The sequence below is a fragment of the Pinus tabuliformis genome, chromosome J (assembly GCF_031772625.1).
Source record: "Pinus tabuliformis cultivar Carrire ecotype Pingquan chromosome J, CPIR1, whole genome shotgun sequence".
NCBI classification, from domain to species: Eukaryota; Viridiplantae; Streptophyta; class Pinopsida; order Pinales; family Pinaceae; genus Pinus; species Pinus tabuliformis.
Window position 1 is genome coordinate 1,496,416,098 of NC_142295.1, and position 26,349 is coordinate 1,496,442,446.

A 26,349-nucleotide genomic window follows, 5' to 3' on the forward strand; every position below is an offset into this window, starting at 1 on the left:
ACTGATTGAATGAGTGCAGTCAATTGGGAGGCAGTTCACGACACCATAGTGACGGGAATTCACGAAGTGTGTGCAAGAAACATATTGACCTCTACTTCATCAAAATCTTCCACATTCTCCATGAATTCAAGGAAGTCATGTAAGTGCTCACATCAGGCCACTTTGCCTTCACCATCATACGTGAGTTCAGAAAAGTCATAAAAAACTCCCTCGTGACTTCAAAGGGATGTGTGTTGGACAAACATTGGGGAGGGTTAGCTATAACAATATCCATGATAGATGTCTGAAGATTCAAAACATGATGTGAGGACTCAACTTGTCATCTGGCCCTCCTAGTGACAAAAATTTTGACGGTGTTGGACCCGCCAACATGTTAGGGGATCTCCTCAGTAAGAAGTCACAACTAGACCTCATACCATTTGGATTAGGGTTCCCAGTAGTAGGTAGTATAGTATTGCCTTGGCTGCAGTTGTAGCAAAGGTAAGTAAGATGTCCTTGTTGGAAGCAAGGGTGTGACCTTGCAACAAGTCAAGGAAGGTACATGAAAGGCTCTAACACATGGAAAGGGGGAAGAGTGCGTCCCTTAGAAGCATGTGATAACATGGAGCTTAATAGGGAACACAAGAGATGAAGTAAATCACGAGATGGAAAGAAAGATAGTCGATGGTCAAAAGTGATGGATTATACCAACAACATGCTTCGATAAGATTCATACAAACACATAGGAAATAGTCCATACATACATGTGTAAATTACAACTATATACATGATTAGAGTAACTAGGATAACTGAACTACAATAACAATATATGCATGAAACGTCTTGGCTATGTTATATTAAAAGAAGGAATTATCCAATCACACATACAACCATGAAAACCACTAGTCTCGATGTTATGAAACTAGCTCAAGAAAAGATAGAAAATATAGATCAACGCCTTAGAATTCAGCCTCTTCGAGGGGTCAACCTCCTTTACATTACATAAATGAACAATTCTTGGATGATTCAAATGACAAAACCTCCTTTCTATATATAGGAGTCTAAGGAGTCACAATATAACCTAGCCGACCTAACAATAATAATATAAAGCCACAAAAATAACAATAAAGGGATTCTATGGGGCACAGTAATAAAAATATGGGAATAATAGGGGCACAACAATATTAATAAGGGATACAACTACAATAGTAATGGGGTAATCACTAGTATTATAGGGGCCTAACATGCCCCTCTCCTTCAAAGAAGTGTTGTCCTCAACGCTTGAGTAGTTCTGGATGCTCCTGTATAAAATTCTCATCCTCCCAGGTGGAATCTTCAGCGGATAAGTTCTTCCACTTGATAAGATACTCCGAAATTGATCGATTTTGTAACTGTTGAGTTCTTGTTTCTGTGACTGCTTCTGGTTTCAATATAATTTTTCCTTCCTCATCAAGTTCTGGCAATATTGTTTGAACTGGGATCTTGTCGCCTATAACCTTCTTTAAGCATGAAACATGGAAAACTGGGTGCAATCGAGAAGCTGCAGGAAGCTCCAATTTGTATGCCATAGTACCAATCTTTTGCAACACCTTGTATGAACCATAATACTTTGGTGATAATTTATTATCCTTCTTAGCTTTCTTGAGGGACATTTGCTTATATGGTTGTAGCCGTAGGAATACCCAATCACCTACATCAAAACTTATTTCGCTGCGATGTTGATCTGCTTGTTGTTTCATTCATTCTGTGACAACACGAGGTTATCCTTTAAGAGTTGGAGGACTTGTTATTGATGTTCGATGTGATGTTCCACTGCTTGAACCTTAGAATGTTCTCTTAAATATGATGTGATGGATGGTGGCTAATATCCATAAAGTGCCATAAATGGGGTCATTTTTGTTGCTGTATGGAAGGAAGTGTTATACCACCATTCAACCAGAGGCAACCATTTGACCCATTGTGTCTGTTTATCAGATACAAAGCAACGAAGATATCCTTCCAAACATTTGTTTACTATCTCAGTTTTCCCATCAGATTGAGGATGATAAGATGAGCTATGAGCTAACTTAGTACCAAGACAAGAAAATAATTCTGTCCAAAAATTTCTAGTGAAAATGGGATCTCTGTCACTTACAATAATCTTTGGGTTTCCATGTAGCTTTTGAATTGTTTCCATAAATGCAGTAGAAACTATACTAGCTTTAAATGGATGTGATAATGCACAAAATTGTGCATACTTGGTAAGTCTGTCAACTACCACCATGATGACACTCTTTCCCTCAGACTTGGGTAAACCTGTGATAAAATGCATTGAAACCTCCTCCCAACGTTGGCTTGGAATGGATAAAGGTTGTAATAGACCCGGTGTCTTAATTGTTTCAACTTTATTTTGTTGGCAAACCAAACATTCCGCCACAAACTTTTGAATATCTGATTTAAGGCCCTCCCAAAAACATTCCTTCTTAACCCTGTGGTAAGTTTTTAAAAATCCTGAGTGCCCTCCTAAAGGAGAAGTGTGCAATTCCATAAGAATATTTTGTTTTAGCTAGGAATTCTTACAGAGGTATAAGCGATCTTTGTACCATAACGAATCATTTTTCCAGCTAAATGTATCAGACGTACTGGAGTCTTGTTGTAACTTTCGAATAAGTGCCCACACTTCTTCGTCATTCTTCCATTCCTCCCTTGCTTCGTTTATCCAATCTGGTTGGATAATAGAAATGGCGCACAACAATGCTTCCACATCCTCATCCTTTCTTGAGAGTGCATCTGCCACCACATTTTGCTTCCCTTTTTTGTAGATGATTTCAAAGTCATAACCCAACATCTTTGTGACCCACTTTTGTTGCTCTTCAGAAGATAATCTTTGTTCTAAAAATTATTTAAGGCTATCATGATCCATTTTTACCTTGAAGCGTCTTCCCATTAGGTAGGGTCACCATTTCTTAAGTGCATGGAGTATTGCCAACATTTCCTTCTCATAAATAGCTTTGTGTAAAAACTTTTCCTTGATTGGATGACTTTCAAAAGCAATGGGTCTTTCATCTTGCATTAAAACAACACCAATTCCATTTCCTGAAGCATCACATTCCACAATAAAGGTTTTTGTGAAGTCTGGTGTAGTTAAGACCGGTGCTTGGCACATTGCCTATTTAAGATGCTCGAAGGCCTCTGTTGCTTCTGGAGTCCATGAAAATGCATCTTTCTTCAATAATGTTGTTAGAGGTGCTGCTATTCTCTCATAATTCTTAACAAACTTGCGATAATACCCTGTCAACTGGAGAAATCCTCGCAAATGCTTTATGGATGTGGGGATTTTCCATTCCTTAATGGCTTTAATTTTGCTAGGGTCTACCTTAACTCCTTCATGAGATATAATATGACCCAGATATTCCACCTCTTGTACTCCAAAGAAACATTTGGATCTTTTTGCATATAATTGTTTCTCCTCCAATAGTTGTAGCACCCTGTCAACATGTTCAATATGATCCTTCCAAGACTTGTTGTAGATTAGTATACCATCAAAAAATACTAACACAAATTTTCTAAGGAATGGTTTGAAAATGGAATTCATCAAACCTTGAAATGTTGAAGGTGCATTGGTAAGGCCAAAAGGCATGACCAAAAATACATAATGACCCTCATGAGTTCTAAATGCTGTTTTTGGAATGTCTTTAGTCTTCATTCTGATTTGATGATATCCTGAACGAAGATCCAACTTGGTGAAGTAAATTGATCCATTCAATTCATCCAGTAATTCATCAATGACAAGAATGGGAAACTTATCTTTAATAGTGAGCTTGTTGAGCTCCCTATAATCTAGACACATGCGCCATGATCCATCCTTCTTGTGCACCAATACTACTGGAGCAGAGAAAGAACTTTGACTCGGTTGAATTATACCAGCCTCTAGCATTTCTGCAACCATACGTTCAATTTCACTCTTTTGGGCATAGGGATATCTGTACGGCCTGATGTTTGGAGGAACACTTCCTGGAATAAGATGAATAGCATGATCATGATCACAAATAGGTGGGAGACCTTTGGGAGTCTCAAATACCTTGGAATGATTGTCCAAGACTTTTTTGGAGATCTGGAGAAATAGATGATTCTAATGTGGAAAAATCTAGTTAACATAATTGTGCAATTATACCTCTTTGTTCCTTTTTTTAGAAGCTTTGTCATACCGTTAGAGCTGATTATCTTTCTGTTGATGCCTCGAAAATCGCTGCAACAACATTGGGGGATAACCACCCGGTCCGGACCTTAAAAGCAACTCCTTTTCCGTTTGGTGTGGTGGCTCCGACTGTTCATCTAGGTCCAATTACCTTCTCCCTATTTCTATTGGTTTATAATGTATCTTTAACTACCAATAGACAGGGACATCAGATCACTTATTCTTGCTGATCAGGCAAGAGAATGACCCTTAAGCTGATTTGGGTTCAGCCAAGCCACAACTAAAGTTTTGCCTCTTTGAGGAGAGGACTTAAAAGAATATAGATTTTACTCTAAATGCAAGCTTATTATATGATGCAAGCAAAAGAAACTAATCTAAATCCTATCTTAATTAGGCAGATATAGATCTAACCCAACTAAGAGCAAGATAATTAAAGTATTGGGATTTAGACATGTCTTGTTTATAATGAATACCAAGTAAATGAAGCAGTTCAATTAACTGATATTATGGATATCAAAACACATCCTATTGAGACCTCTTAACTGAAATAATAAACCAACAACACTCAGGAAGTAGTTCACATAAATGATATTGATTATCAAATCAGCAAATCCAATAACTAAACAATAATATGTGGAAATAGTTCACAACATATTATCATTCAATAAATCAGCTTTAACAAGGCAGATTTCTGAGTAAATAGTTACTCAGAAATCAGAAATTAATCCATAAGAACAGAGATACATGATAACAACATTGAGACAAACTGCCCATATTGACAATAGTGCACAAACATGAATAAAATGACACATTCTTGTTACCATAAAAATGAAACTGATATTTGAAATAGTAGTATTAAAAATACCAATTTATTGCATCCATTTCTCTGATCTTGGTCTCCAACAGTCCTTTACATTGCTTGAACTTCTGCCTTTAAAACTAGAGCCACAATAGTGCAAACTCTGCCCCTCATACATAATCCAAGATACAAAGGAAAAATCCTCAATAATCCCCAGATCTGAGATTTTCTCTCCTCTCTCCTACAACTCTAAATTCCAATTACAATAGTGCTTTCATGGAGTCTAAAATTGCAGAGGAGAGCAGCCCTTTTTACATTCTGCAATCTGTTATTTATAATATTTGTGAAAGAATTTTGGAGATGAGAGTTTGTTGAAGAGAAATCTGCTAAATCCAATTTTACTTGCTCCTAATTCTGATCTTCAATTGCTGGAGCATTCTTATTGCTTGAAATCCTTTTCTCCATCTCTTTTCCACTGTTTTCCTGCAAAAGAAATCAAAATAAATTAAAATGCAATCAAAATATTATTTCTGGCAATTAAATCAAACCCAATCAAATTCTATTTAAATAAATAATAAAAAAATAAAATATAAGCTCTGTATTGATGCTTGGAATGATTTGATTGGCAAAGGATATCTTTGGCCAATGGATCTGCAATTAGAAGAGGCTTTGGATAAATGAAATTGAAGAAAATAACTCAGAAAATTGATTTTGTTTTTCAAAATTCGGAGCCTGATCTTCTGCCTGATTTTTGACCCAATAAATGAGTAAATATGTTGGTGAAATCTCCCCAGAAATATTCTCCTTGATTTTCTCTTTCCAATGAACCGTCCTGGGCCTCATTTAGCCAAGTATAACTCATCTTATGAGCTTCCAAAGTTGATGAGTCAAATCTGGCATGAATCTGGAAATTCTGTTGCTGGGCTAAAAAATTGTAATTAAAAACTAATCCTAAATTAGTCTCTAATTAATTCTAATTTAATTGCTAATTATTAATCTAACTAACTAATATCTAATTAATTATTTATAAACAAATTAAATCTAACTAAAAACTAATTAATATTAATTTAAATGATATTTAAATTAATTAATTTAATTAATATAATATATTACATATTATTAATTAATTAATATAATATATTTACATATACATATTAATATACAAATTAATATTAAAAAACATAAACTAACCATATTACCATATAAAAATATTAAAACCAAACCTTATCACTATACGTTAAATATACTAACCTACACCATTTTACCTTTCCTCACTTCACTCATACGTGAGTGATTTTAAAACAAATATGAAAACGTATGTTAAAAAACAAATATCAAACCTTTCCATTAGACTTAGGGTAAACCATCGTTTGCTATCGCATCGGCAAAACTAGAGTTCGGTGTTGGGCTTTTAATACCATGCGAAATCCCGATGCGATATATCGCATCGGGGGAATGGCTAATGGGCGCATCGGGTTTCTTTATAATTTGTTGCGAAATGAACTCCCGACCCGATATCGCATCGGGGAATGACTAATGGGTATTTCGGGGGCTTTAAAAATATGTATAATGAAAAAGCTCCGATGCGATATAATTTTTATATATTAAATATTAATTTAATTTAATTAATTATAATAATTAATTTAATTAATTTAATATTTAATATTAAAAATCAATTTTTATTTTGGTTTTATTTTTATGAATTTAAGTTTTTAAACTACAGTTAAAAAATAAAACTACAGCCACTTGAATGTTTGGTTTTCGAGATTAAGATTTAATTTGGAAATTGAAGTGAATTTCTTAAGTCCCGATGCTTAATTATTTGGCTGCATAACTAAAAACGGAAAAATGTTAGTAAAAAGAATTCACTATAGATTAATATTTAGAATGAATGCGTTATTGAACTAATTTATTTACAAAATGCAATATTGTACATTTTATGCAATTTTAACCCAGGCTACATAAATGATCAGACTTTCAAAGGAGCGCCATTTTCAAACCAGTTGACCAAATGAGGTGAAACAAGCGTCAATGGAAGCTTATAAAAAATCGATTTTAACAAAACAATCAAAATAAGAATCCAAAGAAAACTAAAAATTAACAAAAGCGTAGGGCAATCAACTAAAATAAAAATCCAAAAAGGTGTTTAGCCAAGATTTTATAGAAAGGGTCCCCATTATTTGAAGTGAACACATCAATAATGGGGGGGTTGTGTTTTTACCACAACAATGGTGACACGCAGGAGAAGAACCAGTTATCTCTGTTATGAATGAGATTTTCCTAAAATTGAAGTAAAAATAATTAAAGAAGAGATAATTTTGCATGAAATGCTTGACTAGGTTCATTAGTCTGACTAAAAGCAAGAATCATCTAACTGTAATTTTCTTAAAATTCCTCATAAATTAAAATATTTCAAAACTCTATATCAGTCCTTAATTAGTTGTAGAGATAAAGCAGGGGTCACTTTACAGCTTAGCTTTCAAAATATACTCGTTTGTCACAGGTAGAGCCACTGCTGCCAGCAAACGTCTATAGTTTCGACAGGGTTACCTTTTAATCATCAATGATTCAGAATCCCATCTTTTCAAGAATTATTGACCTAGAGATAAATCCATTTATATATGTATTACTTTTTATTATTTTTTATTTTTTTATTAAATCTTAAAAGCCATTGTCCTAGTATGGTAGCCAGATAGTTGACAATGCCATTCACTGGTTAAAATTGGGCTGAACAAGCCGGCTCGTGATGAGACCCCTTGTCTTATAATTGTTTGCAATCATAAGCCATTACCCTGGTTTGTTTAGCAGTATTGGTAATGTCAGCCTATTTTTCCCCTATGATCATGGTAAGCAGGCTCATGATGAGACCCCTTATCTTTTAAGTTTAAATATATTTCTGGACTATACTCTAGAAAATAAGACTCTTTGGGACAGGGAGAATCATTGACTCCTTAAGAGTTAAGAATGACAATTTCAGAGTTAAAGGTGCTTTGCTGTAAAGTGTCTTTACTTGGTTAAAAATAAATTTTCTTGACTGATAATAGAACTCTGAAAGATCCTAATGAAATTTTGAAATCTCAAAATGATTACAATTTGATGAAGAAGAAATTTTCAGATTTTATGATACTTTGCCAACTTCTCTTGATTGGTAATCTCTTCCTTAAATATGTTTACCTTTATAATAAGAAAATCAAACTCTGCTAAGAGATTTAAGAAAAAACTAATAGATGACTATTAACAATTTTTCTCCATGTATCCTGACCATTGTTAGGTAACAAATAGGCCTTCCATATAAATAATGACAAATTCACCAAAATCAAAATTGAAATCCAAAGGAAAAGAATTCTTATGCTAAAATGAGAAAAGAAATCAGCGAACAAAAATAAAAACAAAGAAATCTCTAAAAATGGAAAGGAAAATCCAAGTCTCGCAAGATAAACTCAAACAAGAATGTTTATACCAATGTCTCCAACAATATGAAGAAAAAGAAAATAAGCATGTAATCATTCCTTCTTATGTTGAGATTTAGAAAAACATACCTTGCAGAGTTGTGAATGCTTTAGGCTTTTAGATAACAGTGATCGTAAAATTCAGCCACAATGAATAATTTTTGTTTGATATGAGTCTTCTTGTTCCCAAGCATCATCTTAATCATTTTCTAAAAGAAAATGAATGCTTAAAGAAACAGATTAAAGGTTCAGAAACTTCCTGGTGTAGCTGTTTCGATGAAGATTATCACTGCTTATTGAAATAAAGCCAGAAGAAGAGTATGGACTTTGAAAATATGATTCGGCAGAAGATTGAAAAATTTTGTGAAGAGCTGCAAAACAGAGTTTTATATCAGCATAATTTTAAAAAAAAAATGAAACTAGAGTGATGAAATGGGAATTAATGAAAGTGGGTACATGAATCTTACCATTGGATCATTGTTTTTGATGATATCTGAAAGGTATCAGTTTCTCCAAAGTGGCTGACTTCTTATTTTAATTAATATTAAAAACATGAAGAATTCAAACTAACCAAAATCATATAACCCCAAAATCATTATTTATTTTATTTAAACTAAAGCAAGCAGTAAAAAATGGAATGCTTAGTACTTAAGGGAATTGAAATTAAAAGAAATGCATTAGAAATAAAAATGAGAATTTGCAGCAATGATTGTTTTTCAAAATATCATAAGTTTCATATAAATTCCAAGATTTTATAAATTGTCCAGAATCAAGACCAAATTCAAGATAATAAAATTTAAATATGAAGATAGAGAGGTCTTGAATTCCATTTTTAATTATGGAATTATATATTTAAACTAAAATGTATGAGAAATTGAAATAATTTGAATATGCTGCAAATTGGTTATTAACTGCTTTCTTACCATAGTGGTTACCCAAGCTCGCTTTTTAAAATAACACATTGCCGTATCGGATGATTCGTATCAAATGTCTCTTCACCATGCTTGAATTTTAATTTGCAAGACTTCACTTTTGTTGCCATGCCATATATCGATTAAATGTTAATGGCTCAAAGGCATGCATTGGGAGCTATTGCATCGGAGATTGCAATGGCAAATTGCTGATAAGAACATGTGCAATGAAATGAAGCGGTCGCATCATTAAAGAAATATTATATCGGGGATTAGAAAATATTTACATTGTGCTTCCCGTATCGCAAAACGCACATCGCAGATTCAGAGAAGTGACGTGAGCATAAAAATGTGATGAAATGATTGCACTATCGGCGATGCGATGGATGTCGTAGCTAATCGGCAATCGGGAAACTTTGGGTACCTGATGTAACACAGTATATTTTTTGCGATGACGATATGCAATGAAGAGCGGACCCGATTACTTTTTATGATGGGATTTTAATAACATATCGGATCCGAGACATCGGCCATAAATAAAACTGCAAGGAAGCGATTGCGATATCGACGATGCGATGGATGACGTAAATCGGCGATCGGCAATCTTAAGCACCCGATGTAACACAATATGATTTTTGAGATGCCGATATGCGATGAATGACATGGCTAATCGGCGATCGCGATCAGCAATGTTATGCGCACGATATAACAATTCTCAATATGCCGATATGTGATGAAGAGTGGACCCGATAATTTTATAATGAAAATTTGATAACATATCGGATCCGAAACATCGGCCCTTTAAAAGTTATGCTCTTACCATTATTGTGATTAAACGGACGCGATAATTTTATGACTTTGATTTGAATTTCATATCGGGTCTGGAATTATGTGTTTATCGCAATATCGGTAAAATCGATTATCGGCGATTCATGTTCATGGAAGTATACTTCACTTGGAAAACTCCGATATGTGAAATGCAATATGGCATATGAGTAAGATAATACATCGGAGGTCTTTGATGAACAATTTTTTATCAAAAGAAATACTAAAAAACTACTTCCGATGAAATCTTATGATGCGAATGGTCTTATGATATTTCTTGAAATTTCAATTGGGTTTTCTAATGAATGAAAGCAAAATTAAAAATGCTTAAATTCTAATGCATCACAAATAAAATTTCCCTGAGCCTATTGCAAATTTGAATTGGGTTTGCTGCTTACTTCAAGTTTTGAAAACAAATGAAAACCTGCAAATAAAACATAACACAAATAAAAAATAAACTAAGGAAAAGATGAACTAATAATGGATGAGAATAAAGTTGTAAATACGTACCTGAAAGGAATTTGTCTGTAAATTTTACCTGATAAATCTTCAAATTCTTCCTTTGATTAAAATCATCTCATTATTTATTCTAATTCTAAGTGTGCAATCAGCCTAAATGAAATCAATCATTCATGTTCATGGAATATAAAATTTTCCAGAAATAAATATGAAACTATGCTTCCCTTTCGAAGTGAAACAATAATTTATTACCTCTGCTCATTCCGAATTAATCTTGAGAAAAATCTGTATTGTTATAGTGAATTTTTAATAATGCCTTTAGTAAATAGACATGATGCGTTTTTACAGCATCAGATAATAAACTAAATATTAGAATGAGATTAAGCCACTAATTGTAGAAAAATGTCAAAACAGATTTAAATGTGTGCACTTGGCAAAATGGGCATCCTTAAGATCAGCTTTTGGCAAATTCCGAGGAATATAATATGAACTTCATATGATTGCTGTGACAGGTTAGATTGACTGATAATGATTGAATTAGAATTAGGCTTATCATAGTCAATCATACATTTCATAGGATAATGGGATTATGAAGCTTTTATATCCTCAAATCCTTACCATATAAATTTCAAAAGAAAATCTTAGAAGGAAATCCCGAAATGAAGAAAAGTGGCTTTGAGGCAGTCGATGCCAAGTGCAATTTTAATTGACTTTGATCAAGACATTATTCAAAATAGGCGGAGTAGAGAAATCACTATAAGAAATTTCAAAAAGGAAAGCAAGAATTAAAATTTTCTGATAAGGAAAAATGTTTCCACTGAACATGTATGAGAAGGCTGATTGCTTTGTTTTATTTTTTAATCTGCAGAACTATTGCAAATAAATTAACTACATAAAACAAACTAAATAAATTAATTCTACTCCTATTCTAACCATATACATGAAAATGACTAGGTATAGTCATATTTCCAGTGTAGCCATTTTCTCATTTTAATTACCGTGTTTATGTACAGCTCAAATGTTAGTAATAAAAATACAGATTTGACTAAACTAAGGAAAATAAATATGAAATCAGAATGTACATTTATTGTTAGCAAGTTGATTAAAATCTCATTCTCTTGAAATTTCGTTACCAATTGAATACCAATTGGATCATAGAAATCTGGATGGATCTCTATTAAAAATTGGGAAATGTTCAAAGGAAGAGATAACAGGCCAGATTGTGAAGATGAGCTTTTAAATTCAAAGGCCTGGAAAGAATTGTTAGTATTATGTACAAATGTTAAATCATTGACAATTTTCCTTGAAGGAAAAACTTCCAAATAATTTTCAAATGAGTCAATGAAAAATGAATGGAAGTCTGTCAAATGACATGGAAAATTATTAATTAAATTGGATTGCTGGCAGATTTCTAAAAATACATTCTCTTGTTGATATTTCCTTTGAGAAGATAGAAGCTTTTGATAAGTAATGAGCATCAATTGACATTGATATGTTAACAGCTCTTGATGTTCATGGTTATAATATGAAACTTCAATTTCCCAATAAGGCAATTCATCAATTGAGTGTTTGATAATAAAGTGTTTAATATGCCAGCGGAAAGTGTGAAAATTTTGCAAAATAAAATCAGAAAGTAAATCTAAATTTAAACAGAATAACTGTGAAAGAAAAACTAAAATGAAATCACTATTTGTACAACTAATGTTACAGCACATTTGGGATCGTTTTGAAATTATTTCATTTTCACAAGGAATGGCCAGAATTATGGAATTTGAATAATTTTGAATTCCAACTTGTGAAATAGAAAACGAATTATGATTATGAATAGGAATGGGAGTTTGATCCTCATATGAATCATAAATTGGACTGTTTTCAAGAATGGTGAAATCATGAAGATAATTTGCTGCTCTAAAATGAGGATTAGTTGAGATAATTCCTAAATTGAAGCGTTCTTCATCCTCAGATGTTATTTGAATTTTATTAAGAGGATTCTCTTGAGAAAAATTGAAATCAACATCCTCAATATCAGAGTAATCATCATAAATGACCTCACAAGATTCTCTAGAATTCCCTTCAATCTCATCCAATATATCAAAACAAGGAGGGACAAGAATTTCATGTTCATCAGTGGCAAAAGAATGATCAATTATTGTTTCTTTATCTTGATAAAAACTTAATGGTAATTCATTTAGATCAGCCTCTTTAATTTCTGGAATATCATTAACATCAAGAGGAAAAATATTACCATTATTGAAAATATCGGGATAAAGGGAAAAGTGTGAACCTGAAACAATGCATTTAAAACTGTCTCTGTTTGAGAGCTCTTGTGCATTATGCTCATTGTAAATTTCAGATTGCAGATCATTCCTTTGCGTGCATATGCTTTCTTGAAGAACGCTGCTTTGCTGCTCTGATTTCGGCATTTGTTCATCATGGAGAAATTCAGAAATTTGTACAGCAGTTTGCATTTTATTTGCTTTGATTGCTGCTTGTACTTGCTGATTTGCGATTTGATTTTCCAAATTTACTTCAAAATAGCTTTCAGATTTCAAGGCAGTTTTTTCTCCAAAATTGTTGTTGTTGTCTTCTTGCATTTTATTAGAAATATTTTCCAAGCTTTGTGAAACCACTTCATCACCATTTATTTGCACATCCATATTGGGATTTTCATTTGTATTGGAAGGGGATGGAACAAAGCTTGAATCAATTTCATATGGATTGGGAATGGTTGGAAGAGAAAAAATATATTTAAACCAATCTAATGAATTTTCTTTTGTAGGTTTATCTTCGTCCTTAAATCTTAAACAATTCAAGTGAAATTGAATATGAAAATCATTAACAGACTCATTTTTAAACCTTCGTAGATATTCAATTTCTTCACATACCTGTTCATAATTGTAGCCGTCAAATTTACAAATGAAAATTGTAACAAATTGATCCCAACTGTGGATTGAAGCAACTGGAAGAGTTCTACACCAGCTTCTGGCTTTTGCCGCAAATGTGAGAGTAAAAATTCTGCATAAAATGCCTTCATCAATTCCTTGAAAATCATATTTTGAAACATTTTGAATAAATTGAAAGACATGGTTAAAAGCAGAAGAATTCCCCTTACCATTAAACTTTACCTGAGACAAGAGTCTTACCACTTCGGGTGGAGTATTGGAGGATGCACGTCCATGGATACAACTCCAAATTGGAAAGTTAAGAGGAGCCATCACAATAAATAAAATATTAAAATTTGAAAAGACTCCAATAGACAAAATCTCAGGCCCTCGTTCTAGTGCCAAAAATGTTGATGCCTCGAAAATCACTGCAACAACATTGGGGGATAACCACCCGGTCCGGACCTTAAAAGCAGCTCCTTTTCCGTTTGGTGTGGTGGCTCCGACTGTTCATCTAGGTCCAGTTACCTTCTCCCTATTGCTATTGGTTTATAATGTATCTTTAACTACCAATAGACAGGGACATCAGATCACTTCTTCTTGTTGATCAGGCAAGAGAATGACCCTTAAGCTGATTTGGGTTCAGCCAAGCCACAACTAAAGTTTTGCCTCTTTGAGGAGAGGACTTAAAAGAATATAGATTTTACTCTAAATGCAAGCTTATTCTATGATGAAAGCAAAAGAAACTAATCTAAATCCTATCTTAATTAGGCAGATATAGATCTAACCCAACTAAGAGCAAGATAATTAAAGTATTGAGATTTAGACATGTCTTGTTTATAATGAATACCAAGTAAATGAAGCAGTTCAATTAACTGATATTATGGATATCAAAACACATCCTATTGAGACCTCTTCACTGAAATAATAAACCAACAACACTCAGGAAGTAGTTCACATAAATGATATTGATTATCAAATCAGCAAATCCAATAACTAAACAATAATATGTGGAAATAGTTCACAACATATTATCATTCAATAAATCAGCTTTAACAAGGCAGATTTCTGAGTAAATAGTTACTCAGAAATCAGAAATTAATCCATAAGAACAGAGATACATGATAACAACATTGAGACAAACTGCCCATATTGACAATAGTGCACAAACATGAATAAAATGACACATTCTTGTTACCATAAAAATGAAACTGATATTTGAAATAGTAGTATTAAAAATACCAATTTATTGCATCCATTTCTCTGATCTTGGTCTCCAATAGTCTTTTACATTGCTTGAACTTCTGCCTTTAAAACTAGTGCCACAATAGTGCAAACTCTGCCCCTCATACATAATCCAAGATACAAAGGAAAAATCCTCAATAATCCCCAGATCTGAGATTTTCTCTCCTCTCTCCTACAACTCTAAATTTCAATTACAATAGTGCTTTCATGGAGTCTAAAATTGCAGAGGAGAGCAGCCCTTTTTACATTCTGTAATCTGTTATTTATAATATTTGTGAAAGAATTTTGGAGAGGAGAGTTTGTTGAAGAGAAATCTACTAAATCCAATTTTACTTGCTCCTAATTCTGATCTACAATTGCTGGAGCATTCTCATTGCTTGAAATCCTTTTCTCCATCTCTTTTCCACTGTTTTCCTGCAAAAGAAATCAAAATAAATTAAAATGCAATCAAAATATTATTTCTGGCAATTAAATCAAACCCAATCAAATTCTATTTAAATAAATAATAAAAAAATAAAATATAAGCTCTGTATTGATGTTTGGAATGATTTGATTGGCAAAGGATATCTTTGGCCAATGGATCTGCAATTAGAAGAGGCTTTGGATAAATGAAATTGAAGAAAATAACTCAGAAAATTGATTTTGTTTTTCAAAATTCGGAGCCTGATCTTCTGCCTGATTTTTGACCCAATAAATGAGTAAATCTGTTGGTGAAATCTCCCCAGAAATATTATCCTTGATTTTCTCTTTCCAATGAGCCGTCCTGGGCCTCATTTAGCCAAGTATAACTCATCTTATGAGCTTCCAAAGTTGATGAGTCAAATCTGGGATGAATCTGGAAATTCTGTTGCTGGGCTAAAAAATTGTAATTAAAAACTAATCCTAAATTAGTCTCTAATTAATTCTAATTTAATTGCTAATTATTAACTAACTAACTAATATCTAATTAATTATTTATAAACAAATTTAATCTAATTAAAAACTAATTAATATTAATTTAAATGATATTTAAATTAATTAATTTAATTAATATAATATATTACATATTATTAATTAATTAATATAATATATTTACATATACAAATTAATATTAAAAAACATAAACTAACCATATTACCATATAAAAATATTAAAACCAAACCTTATCACTATACGTTAAATAAACTAACCTACACCATTTTACCTTTCCTCACTTCACTCATACGTGAGTGATTTTAAAACAAATATGAAAACGTATGTTAAAAAACAAATATCAAACCTTTCCATTAGACTTAGGGTAAACCATCGTTTGCTATCGCATCGGCAAAACTAGAGTTTGGTGTTGGGCTTTTAATACCATGCGAAATCCCTCGCATCGGGGGAATGGCTAATGGGCGCATCGGGTTTCTTTATAATTTGTTGCGAAATGAACTCCCGACCCGATATCACATCGGGGAATGACTAATGGGTATTTCGGGGGCTTTAAAAATATGTATAATGAAAAAGCTCCGATGCGATATAATTTTTATATATTAAATATTAATTTAATTTAATTAATTAATAATTAATTTAATTAATTTAATATTTAATATTAAAAATCAATTTTTATTTTGGTTTTATTTTTATGAATTTAAGTTTTTAAACTACAGTGAAAAAATAAAACTACAGCCACTTGAATGTTTGGTTTTCGAGATTAAGATTTAATTTGGAAATTGAAGTGAATTTCTTAAGTCCCGATGCTTAATTATTTGGCTGCATAACTAAAAACGGAAAAATGTTAGTAAAAAGAATTCACTATAGATTAATATTTAGAATGAATGCGTTATTGAACTAATTTATTTACAAAATGCAATATTGTACATTTTATGCAATTTTAACCCAGGCTACATAAATGATCAGACTTTCAAAGGAGCGCCATTTTCAAACCAGTTGACCAAATGAGGTGAAACAAACGTCAATGGGAAGCTTATAAAAAATCGATTTTAACAAAACAATCAAAATAAGAATCCAAAGAAAACTAAAAATTAACAAAAGCGTAGGGCAATCAATTAAAATAAAAATCCAAAAAGGTGTTTAGCCAAGATTTTATAGAAAGGGTCCCCATTATTTGAAGTGAACACATCAATAATGGGGGGGTTGTGTTTTTACCACAACACTTTCCTGGTTTCCCTGCAATACCCCTTAATTCAACTTCCTTTCCTTCCACAGAGAATTTCATGAAAATTTCTTCAGAATTAAAAGCTATTGTACCCAAGGATTGTAGCCATTGGACTCCTAGTACAACATCAGCACCTCCCATTGGAATGGAAAGCATTGGGCTAGTCAATACATATTCTCCCATGGATAGCTTGATATTATGGCACTTTCCAGAGCAATTTATTGTTCCTCCATTTGCAACCATCACTTGACACTCTGGTGCTGGATATAAGAAGCAATTCAATTATTTTGCTACCTTACAATGAATAAAATTGTGGGTACTTCCTGAATCAATCAACACTATTACCTTTTTCTTCTTGATTTGTCTTTCTATCTTGATGGTTTGAGGAGTGGTAATTCCCGCCAATGCATTACAAGATATGGTCGGATTCATTTCTTCTTTATCTAGGCTTTGTTCCTGGAGTATATCCTCTTCTTTTGACCTTTCTTGCTCCTTTTCTTCTTCCTCTTCACAATCTATGAAGAATAATTTCTTCTCAGCACACTTATGACCTTTAGTGTATTTGCTATCACAACTATAACAAAGCCCTTTTGCTCTTTTTTCTTCCAATTTTTTTGGTGTCAACCTTATAGGTTGTGGAATACTAGGGGCAACAACACTTCCATCTTTATAGTTGTGAGTGGTATGCTTCCTGGTTGCTATAATTTTGCTTTCCATTTTTCTTGCTAACCTGAATGCCTTCTCTAATGAATCAGGTTCCCAAAGGCGAACATCATGTTGGATATTATCCTTTAAAGTCCCTATGAACACATCAATCCCATGCTCCTCTAGAATATTTTTTACCCTTATGTTCAATTTTTGGAACTCCTCAATGTGCTCCATTATTGAACCCTTTTGTTTGAGACTTATCACTTGGCTAAAAAAAGTGTTGCATTTTGTATACTCATAATGTGCCATCAATTCTTCTGTAAAAATTGCCCAAGTGATAATTTGTTTACGAGAACAAAGCCATTGATACCATAAAAACTGATTTGGTTCCAAATATAAAGTTGCAATATGTACCTTTTGTGTGTTTTGCACATTATTGAGATCGAAAAATTGCTCCATCTGTAATATCCATGTTGTGGGATCCATGCCATCAAACTTCCTCATATCGATTTTTGGAATATGGTGGGTCTTTGATCCCACATTAAAGTCTATGGAATCATGATTAACATTTCTTTTGTTATCATCATGAGTTTCCTTTACTACCCTTTCACCTTTAGTGACCATTTCTTGTAGCAACTTATTCATATTTATCTTCAATTCTTCCATCTTATCATCCATGCCATCAATTTTAGCATCCATGCCATTCATCTTAGCTTCCATGCCATCCATCTTAGCTTCTACGTCTCTCTTTAAATAATCCATCTTAGCTTCTATACCTTTCTTTAAACCATCCATCTTAGCTTCTACATCTTTCCTTAAACCATCCATCTTAGATTCTGTTGCTTTTTGTGCAAGTGACACTTGTTGCACTTGGTCTCGTAATTTTGATATATCATGTTGCATTTCTTCCTCCTCTTCATGAGTCATGCTAGAGCTTTCAGGTTTCTTACTAGGTGTTTGCATTTTTTTTCCTTGGGGTATCAATTACCGATTCAAACTAATTTTTCAAACCAAGCTTATGAAAAAATTTAAGAAAAACTGCACACCTTTTTTTACTTTATAGAAGCTTGATATTGAATCTGATGTATCTTTGCAATTTCGGAACATCCAGTTCTGAAATTGCGATCTATTGTAGCCCTCTATGTCCTCTTTCCAATGCCACTAGTCTGATCCAAATTGGATTCTCCAAGGAAGAGTTATGCACAATCTCCCAAGATGACCTGATTATAGACTAGTTCAATAGAGCGAACTTGTATGACGTGCCACGAGTCATTGTTTCTACCTTTGGCTTTGAAAAATATACACACAAAACTACAGTCCATCCTCTTTCTGTACCTTTTTACGAAATTTCAATCCGATGCTCAGAGATAAAGTTATGACGATTTTTCCCAGTTCACCTATTTGGAATGTAATTCAGGAGTTTGCAAAAAGACCAACTTCCTCAGACCATATGTCTGCAAATATAGCGCTAAAAGCTCTGAAATTCGGACCCGAGATTCAGCGCGATTTCTTCTCAAATGGGTTTTTTTTTTTAGCTTCTGAAACGTCGCAGAAAAAAAGTTATAGCGAAAATTCCATGATGACCTGTTTGGAGCAGCGAAACCCTAGAATCCAAAGCTCTGATACCAAATGTTATGAAACCAGCTCAAGAAAAGATAGAAAAGATAGATCAGCGCCTTAGAATTTAGCCTCTTCAAGGGGACAACCTCCTTTACATTACATAAATGAACAATTCTTGGATGATTCAAATGACAAAACCTCCTTTCTATATACAGGAGTCTAAGGAGTCACAATATAACCCAGCCGACCTAACAATAATAATATAAAGCCACAAAAATAACAATAGAGGGATTCTATGGGGCACAGTAATAAAAATATGGGAATAATAGGGGCACAAAAATATTAATAAGGGATACAACTACAATAGTAATGGGGTAATCACTAGTATTATAGGGACCCAACACTCGATAGTGGAATGTTACAGTCATTGCCACTTGCTCCTCCAAAGAGATGTACTAACTCTACACTGTGGAGAAGCCAAGGCTCATTACAATACACTCCAAGTTTTCTCTAAGTTATACCTATCAGATGCTTGGGTCCCAAAAACCCTGTATAATGAGTTATGAGGTTCTATATATAGCAAAGGGTGGGGTGACCCTTGAAATTCCCCTTTGTGACTCTTCAACTATCCTCATGAATCTTCAACTTACACATGACTATTTACATTCTACTATTGGCATTCGGTCTTTCACCTTACAACATGTTTACAATACATTCTGCACATGTACCCATGTGAGACAAAAATGGGCTTGAGTAAGCCATACAAGACATCACTAAGACTCGGATAGCTGTGGGAAGACTAACTCGTTGACATCCTCTTGGTGGTCGATGGTAGAAAACTGATGCCAAACTTGGTAGTCTATTATGGTGTCCGCATACTTTGTGGTGACATCCTTCTGAAAGTGAACTCTTGCCTCCATTACATCTGAGTACACTGATTTGGTACCTCTGTCCAACTCTTCAGATAACATGCGCATCATGGTATTGAGTGCAACCGAACCAATGACATACTGGTCCATAGTGTTTGCGCTCATCTACAAGTCTGCGCTTGTGGCTATGCGCATGAACTGATCGAAGTACATGTCTAGCTCCAGTCGAACTTGGTTCTTTGATTTCACCTTGATGAGTGTGCCAATGGATGAGATCGCATGCGTGTGTGCAATGACATCCATGCTCTTGAACACTCGTGCATGTGAAGCCTATAAGCTGGTCATGAGTTGCGAGAGTTCCTCATAGTTCTGGATCTGACTTCAGATGTGTGCCTTCAACTCCAATGCGTTTGGATTCATCATATTTGGAAAGTAAAATGGGGCTTCCTTGTACCTCATTGTCTATATTTGCATGTTATCGACAACAGTGTGTATGTCTGACAAGATGGGTGCTCTCCTAGCACATCACTGCTGCAAATCATTAAGATGGACAATTGACTTATGCACAGTGATGAACCTGAAGTACAACTTCTGCATGACTATCTTGAGAGACAATACTTCATCAAGTATCGCTTTCTTCAAATCTACTCTGGTAGATGTTGTAGCTTGCTCTTCTCCCTGCTTGATCGCTTGAAGCTCCTTAGCCATGCACTCCTTCTCAGCTATTAAGAATCTAAGACTTGAGATGGTGGCTTCAACATATGCCTTTGAAGCATCGGGCAATGCAATTGGATGTCTGCACACATTGGACACGATCACTCATTCTTCAAATTGCACAAGAGATACATGGACATCTAGAGTGGCCACTCTGCATGACTACATAACTCTGTGATGTGACTTGTTGAAAGATATGTTGTGCACATCTGCTTCTGGATTGTCCTCAAGGATTTTAGTGTCTTGATCGCTTGGGACTTTCTCTGCTTCCGGATCTAGTGAAGCCAGTGGGTTTACCTCTTGGTTCTTTGGCATGAGGTCAATATCCTAATCTAGCTCAGGTTGAACCACATTCGTGTCCATCTGTTCCAAAATTTGTTCAATCTCCTGTGAAAAGTCCTGCTCGTGCGACTGATCACCCTGTTTTCTATCTGCTAGCTATTCTAATGAATCAAAAACCTGTATGGGTGCAATTTCATCAATGTGTGCATCCTGCGCCTCCTGGTGTTCCTGTTCCTACTGCGCTTCCTTATCCCTTTTGTGCATCTCTTATTCTTCCCTTAGTTGTTGCTTCAACTCATGCAACTCCTTTTTTGCCTCCTCGAACTACTGCTTCTCCCTCTTCCTTTGCGCAATCCTCCTATTTCTTTGTCGCCTCTTCGCCTCAATCTCCAAAGCTGCTCTTAATACAAGTGGATTTTCTTTGAACTTGCAGCTTTGCTCCACCTCTACGCTGTTGACAACCTTCCTCTTGCCTTTGTCAAGTGTAGGTCTACTGCCCTCTGCTGCTATCTAAGATGATGACGCCTTTTGTGCTACTAAACATTCTACAACCATTCTAACTAGTTCATTGAGCCTTGAGAAGTTATCGAAATATCTCCATGGTTCTTCCTCAGGCCAATGACATGCCCCATTGATTCAAGGATGATACACTCTCGTACAATGGTTTTCCAATAAGCAATGCCGGTCATATGGATTGAAACTTATGGTGCCGAAGGTGAATCTCTTGAATTCCTCCGTCTTGGCCTTAACATGCTTGAGATTTTCGATCTCATACAAACTGATCCTTAAAGGAAGAGCGAGCCAAGGTGCGTTCTACTTCTTGTGAAATATTGCTGACAACGCTGTCGAGATGTGGTATGCAACCTCTTGCATGACCAACTTATCCATGGAAAACTTCGGTAAAAGATGTGGAGCCTTCTCCATGTTGTACATTCAGATGAGTGTGCCAAGGGGTGAGGCATACCAATCTGCTATGTTTACCAGTGCCTGCATCGCTACCTGTGACATACAAGGCATGTCCTATTCAAAGATCATCTTGTATACGGGGGTGGCTAAGCAGTTTGATAGTCGTATTATAAATTCACGGAAGATGCACTTGGAGAACAACCTAAAATAGGTGTGCACAGAGGTTTCTGAAGGTGTCCATGCCCAACCCAAGTTAGGGAATTGCTGGCAGACACAGATTGCATCAAGAATGTAGGTGGACATGAATAAATTTGTTTTCTAAACCTTGGGCGGATGTCATCCATTTGTTACTTTTCCCTTCAGCTGGAGAGCCAACATGTTAGACCAATTCAAAGGTCTTCCTTCGTTCGGCAGCTGATCCAACACAATCACCCAACTCTGCGGGAAGGTGTCTGTGCTCTCTTGATCGTATAAGTAGCACGCAAAGTTAACTGAGAACTGATAAGCCTTCCAAAGTATCTTCATCTTGTATACTTGGTTGGGTGTTGTCTTGAACTTAGATGGCTCTTTCACCCAGCTTTTCAAGATGTCCCTTGAGTTTGCATTGCTGTTGGGCCTGGTGAAGGGTGCATCCATTGTGATCACTCACTGCGGAAAGTGATACATCGCCTAAAAGTCCTCTGCCTTGAAGGTAGCAAGTTATGTTCCATTGACACTGCTCAACACCATTTTCTCTGGATCAGTATGCGAGACAATCCAGTGGATCATGTCCGCGCATGGAAACGTGGGATACTTGCATGCAATCCGGTACAAGCCAAACTTTTGTATGTTGACATAGACTTTGCGGTCCTCCAGATTCTCCTAAAAGGTGCCTGAAAAGATTTCATTGATGTCCTACCATTTGATCTTGATATCCTTGTCTATGAAAAACTTATTGTCTTCATAGATGGGCAATCGCATAGACACTTTCTCGACCATATCTCCAATTTCACTCTCAATGGTGTCCTTTGACCCTTCTCTCTTGGAAGCCATTGTACCTGTACCATTGAGAGATTGATGAAAACCTGTGATACCTAGAGATAGAGAAACACTCATGGAAATAAAACTGTCAGTTGAAAACCAAAAGCAACTTGATGGCTGACATGCAACAAAATTGGGTGACTGACTGGAAAGTTTATACAATTTTCTTTTGGAGGTTGGGAGACTAACTGCTAAAACTGCACAGAACACAATCCAAACTGTCAGTGAGTTGACTGATTTCTAAAACTATGTAGATCACAGTCTAGATTGGCCTTTTGAGGATTGAAACTGCGAAATGCGCAGTTTTAGTTAGCATGACTGCAACCTGGGAAAATTGCATTGCGCAATTCTGGGGGCCAACTGAGGCAGTGCCTCTCAGAATTGCATAGAGCACACCTTGGGAGGCTAGTGTGACGTAAGATATGCACAATTTATTGGACCAAGGCAAGGCCTTCCATCCCAGAAATGCACAGTGCAAGCCGAGCAAGGCAGGGTCTGGGCCAAGGTAGCTCAGACCCGACGACGGGCGACTGAAAACAATAAGGACTGAATGCACGTGCTAGGCTGGGTGTAGACATGAGTGAATGACTATGCATGCAATCAGTAAGTGCATGATTCAATAAGATGGGAAAACAATGAAGTGTGTGAAGCGAGTCACTGCAATGGCGATCGTCAGTGCAGAAACAATGTCATGCATGGGAAAACAAGGAGATGCAATGACAAACTTGAAACAATGCTTCTCCAAGATAACATGCATTAAAACGACAACAAGCATTCAACGAAACCAACAAAACAACATTCACACAAACCAAAATACAAAAAGAGACATAAAAGCAGCAAAAGACATGAAAAGCGGACTTACCTGGAAAAAGCTGAGTTGAGTGTGTCGAAGGTTTCTATATGCGATGGGAATTCCAAAGCTCCAAGATAGAAGTGAATAATGAGCTCTAAAGTGTCGAATAAATAGTTTTGACAAGATCGAGGCTTATGATGCCATGCCACAAATCTAGGAAAAGGTGACACTTGGTGGGAGGTTTCTAAAGTGACTTTTGCATGTAATCCCCAGCTGCTAAAAATAAATCCCTAAAGTATAGGGATGTTTTTTTCTTCTTTATTTTTCGAGAAAAATCTACCCATGCATGCAAAGCAAGATTTCTTAGTCCTAGAGGGAACTGGTCAACTTGGGGGCACATGCAATGGATAACAAGCCTCTAGATGACTTTTGCGCAATTTATGGGATGAGTGGCTCTCCTTTCCCCTCAAGCTCTGCAAAATTTCTGGAGTGGAGCCAAGGTTGCCAAATAGAACTATGCAAATTCTGAGAGCAAGCTCGGTGATGGTATGCTCTGCACAATTTTCAGTGGGAAGGAAGTTTGCTTTCTTTGTGCACTTTTGGAGAGAAACAAGTTTCCCTGATGCTCTATGCAATTCTAGAGAGCAAGGTTGGTTTCCCTCCAGTTCTGCGCAATTCTGCAAGTGAGCATAAGAGCCAGTTGAAAGCCAAGTCACGAGATGTCAACTTGAGGGTGAAAGTCAAACAATTTGGAAAACACAAGCTGATAAGCCAAGAAACTCAACTAAAAACATATGTACCTGGGCAGTGCTAGACATGCTGCCAAGGATGGTTGGTAGGGAGGCTCCAAAACGAAGCTAAGGAAAAATTTTGGAGGATGGTTGTAGCCGCTACAAGAAGATGGAAGGTATAATTACTAAACATGGCATTTCAATATTAATTGACCCATTATAATATTTCTTATATTGCCTTGTAAGTGGTTGAAGCCTATGTTTTGTAGAGGAAACAACATTCAAGTTCATGGTTGGTTCAATTAGCCACCATAACCAAAAGGAAGTTAATTGAGGTTGTTGAGTCATGCCAGTTTGAGATGAGCGATCTTCTTACACAAGGGACTTAAAATGTGTTTCCTTTAGGGTCATATGACATGCTATTTAGTATGGATTTATTGGAAATGAAAAAAAAAAATTGGATTGTTATAATAAAAATATTAGAGAGCAAGGATGACAGAGGAGAACAAAGATTATTGCAAGGGATACAAAATTTGGTGTCCATAAGGCAGATTTTTGCTCCGCAGTTGAAACATTGTTGCAAAGAGGGACACCTTGTATATTCCATACAAGTGACAAGGGAAACAAAGAATGAAAAACTGAAAATAGAATACCATCCCATACTACAAGGGTACAATGATTTATTTCTTGAAGAGATACCAAAATTTCAACTTATGAGGGATATGTTTTTCTCCATAAAACCCATGCCAAGAGTCGTGCTTATATCTATAGCACCATACAAAATGAGCATGCCTAAACTAGTGGAGCTAAAGATTCAACTAAAGGAAATGTTGGATAAAGGGTATATCAAACCCAACATATCTCCCTGCAGACCCCGTAGCATTGTTTATAAATAAGAATATGGTACGCTTAGACTGTGCATCCATTATAGCCAGTTGAACAACACAACCATTAAAAACAAGTATCTGTTGCCTAGGCTAATGACCTGTTTGATCAATTGAGAGAGCCATGGTGTTTTCAAAGATATATTTCAGATCATATTTTACCAAATCCAAATAAAATATGAGCACATTCACAAGACTTCATTCATTACAAAGTATGGATAGTATGCATTCATTGTAGTTTTGTTTGGTCTAACAAAGGCATCACCCAATTTTAAGTGTCTTATGAATATTATTCTTAGCAAATACTTAAATAAATTCATGCTAGTTTTCATGAATGATATTTTAGTATAATTAAAGACTAAGGAGGATAATAAAGAACACCTCAAACCTATGCTACAAGATCTACAAAGCAGTAGTTGTATGTTAAGCTTAGCAACTATGAATTGATTCAATCACATGTGCAATACTTGGGTCATATTATCTCAAGAGGAGTGGTAGTTGATCTTTAAAAAAAAATGATAATGGAACAACCTATCCCTAGAAATATAGAAAAAATAAGATCATTTATGGGATTGGAAGGGTAATAAAGAAGTTCATTCAAGGATTTTAGAGGATTGGGAACCCAATCATAACATTGCAAAACAAAGGAGAAAATTTCAATTGGATGAAAAAGTGGGCAATAAACTTTGAACAATTGAAGTTCCTTCTAACTAATGTGCCCATATTGGAGATCACAAACGTGGATAAAAATTTCTTGGTGTGCACAAGTGCTTATAAGGAAGGGTTTGATGGAGTCCTCACACAAGAAAGGCATGTAGTATGTTACAAATCCAAGAAGATGAATGAAAATGAGTGGAATTATGTGACACATGATTTGGAGTTGGTAGTTGATGAGCCTTGGTATTGCAACAAGAATGTTGCAACTCCCAAGGCTATCGACTTTAATTATCAACCGGGGGTTCGTACAAACTTAAGAGGTATCAACACTATATGTGTGACATAAAATGTGTCCTTCCTTTGCTGTCATGATGTAATGGAGTTCATGTACTGAAGCCAAATCCTAAATTAATTGTAGAAAA

General features: G+C 35.1%; 1 pseudogene; it reads right to left on the reverse strand.

The window, feature by feature from the left end:
• Positions 1–26,349, reverse strand: part of LOC149233093 (protein DAMAGED DNA-BINDING 2-like) — a 47,216-nt pseudogene that overhangs the window by 15,619 nt on the left and 5,248 nt on the right.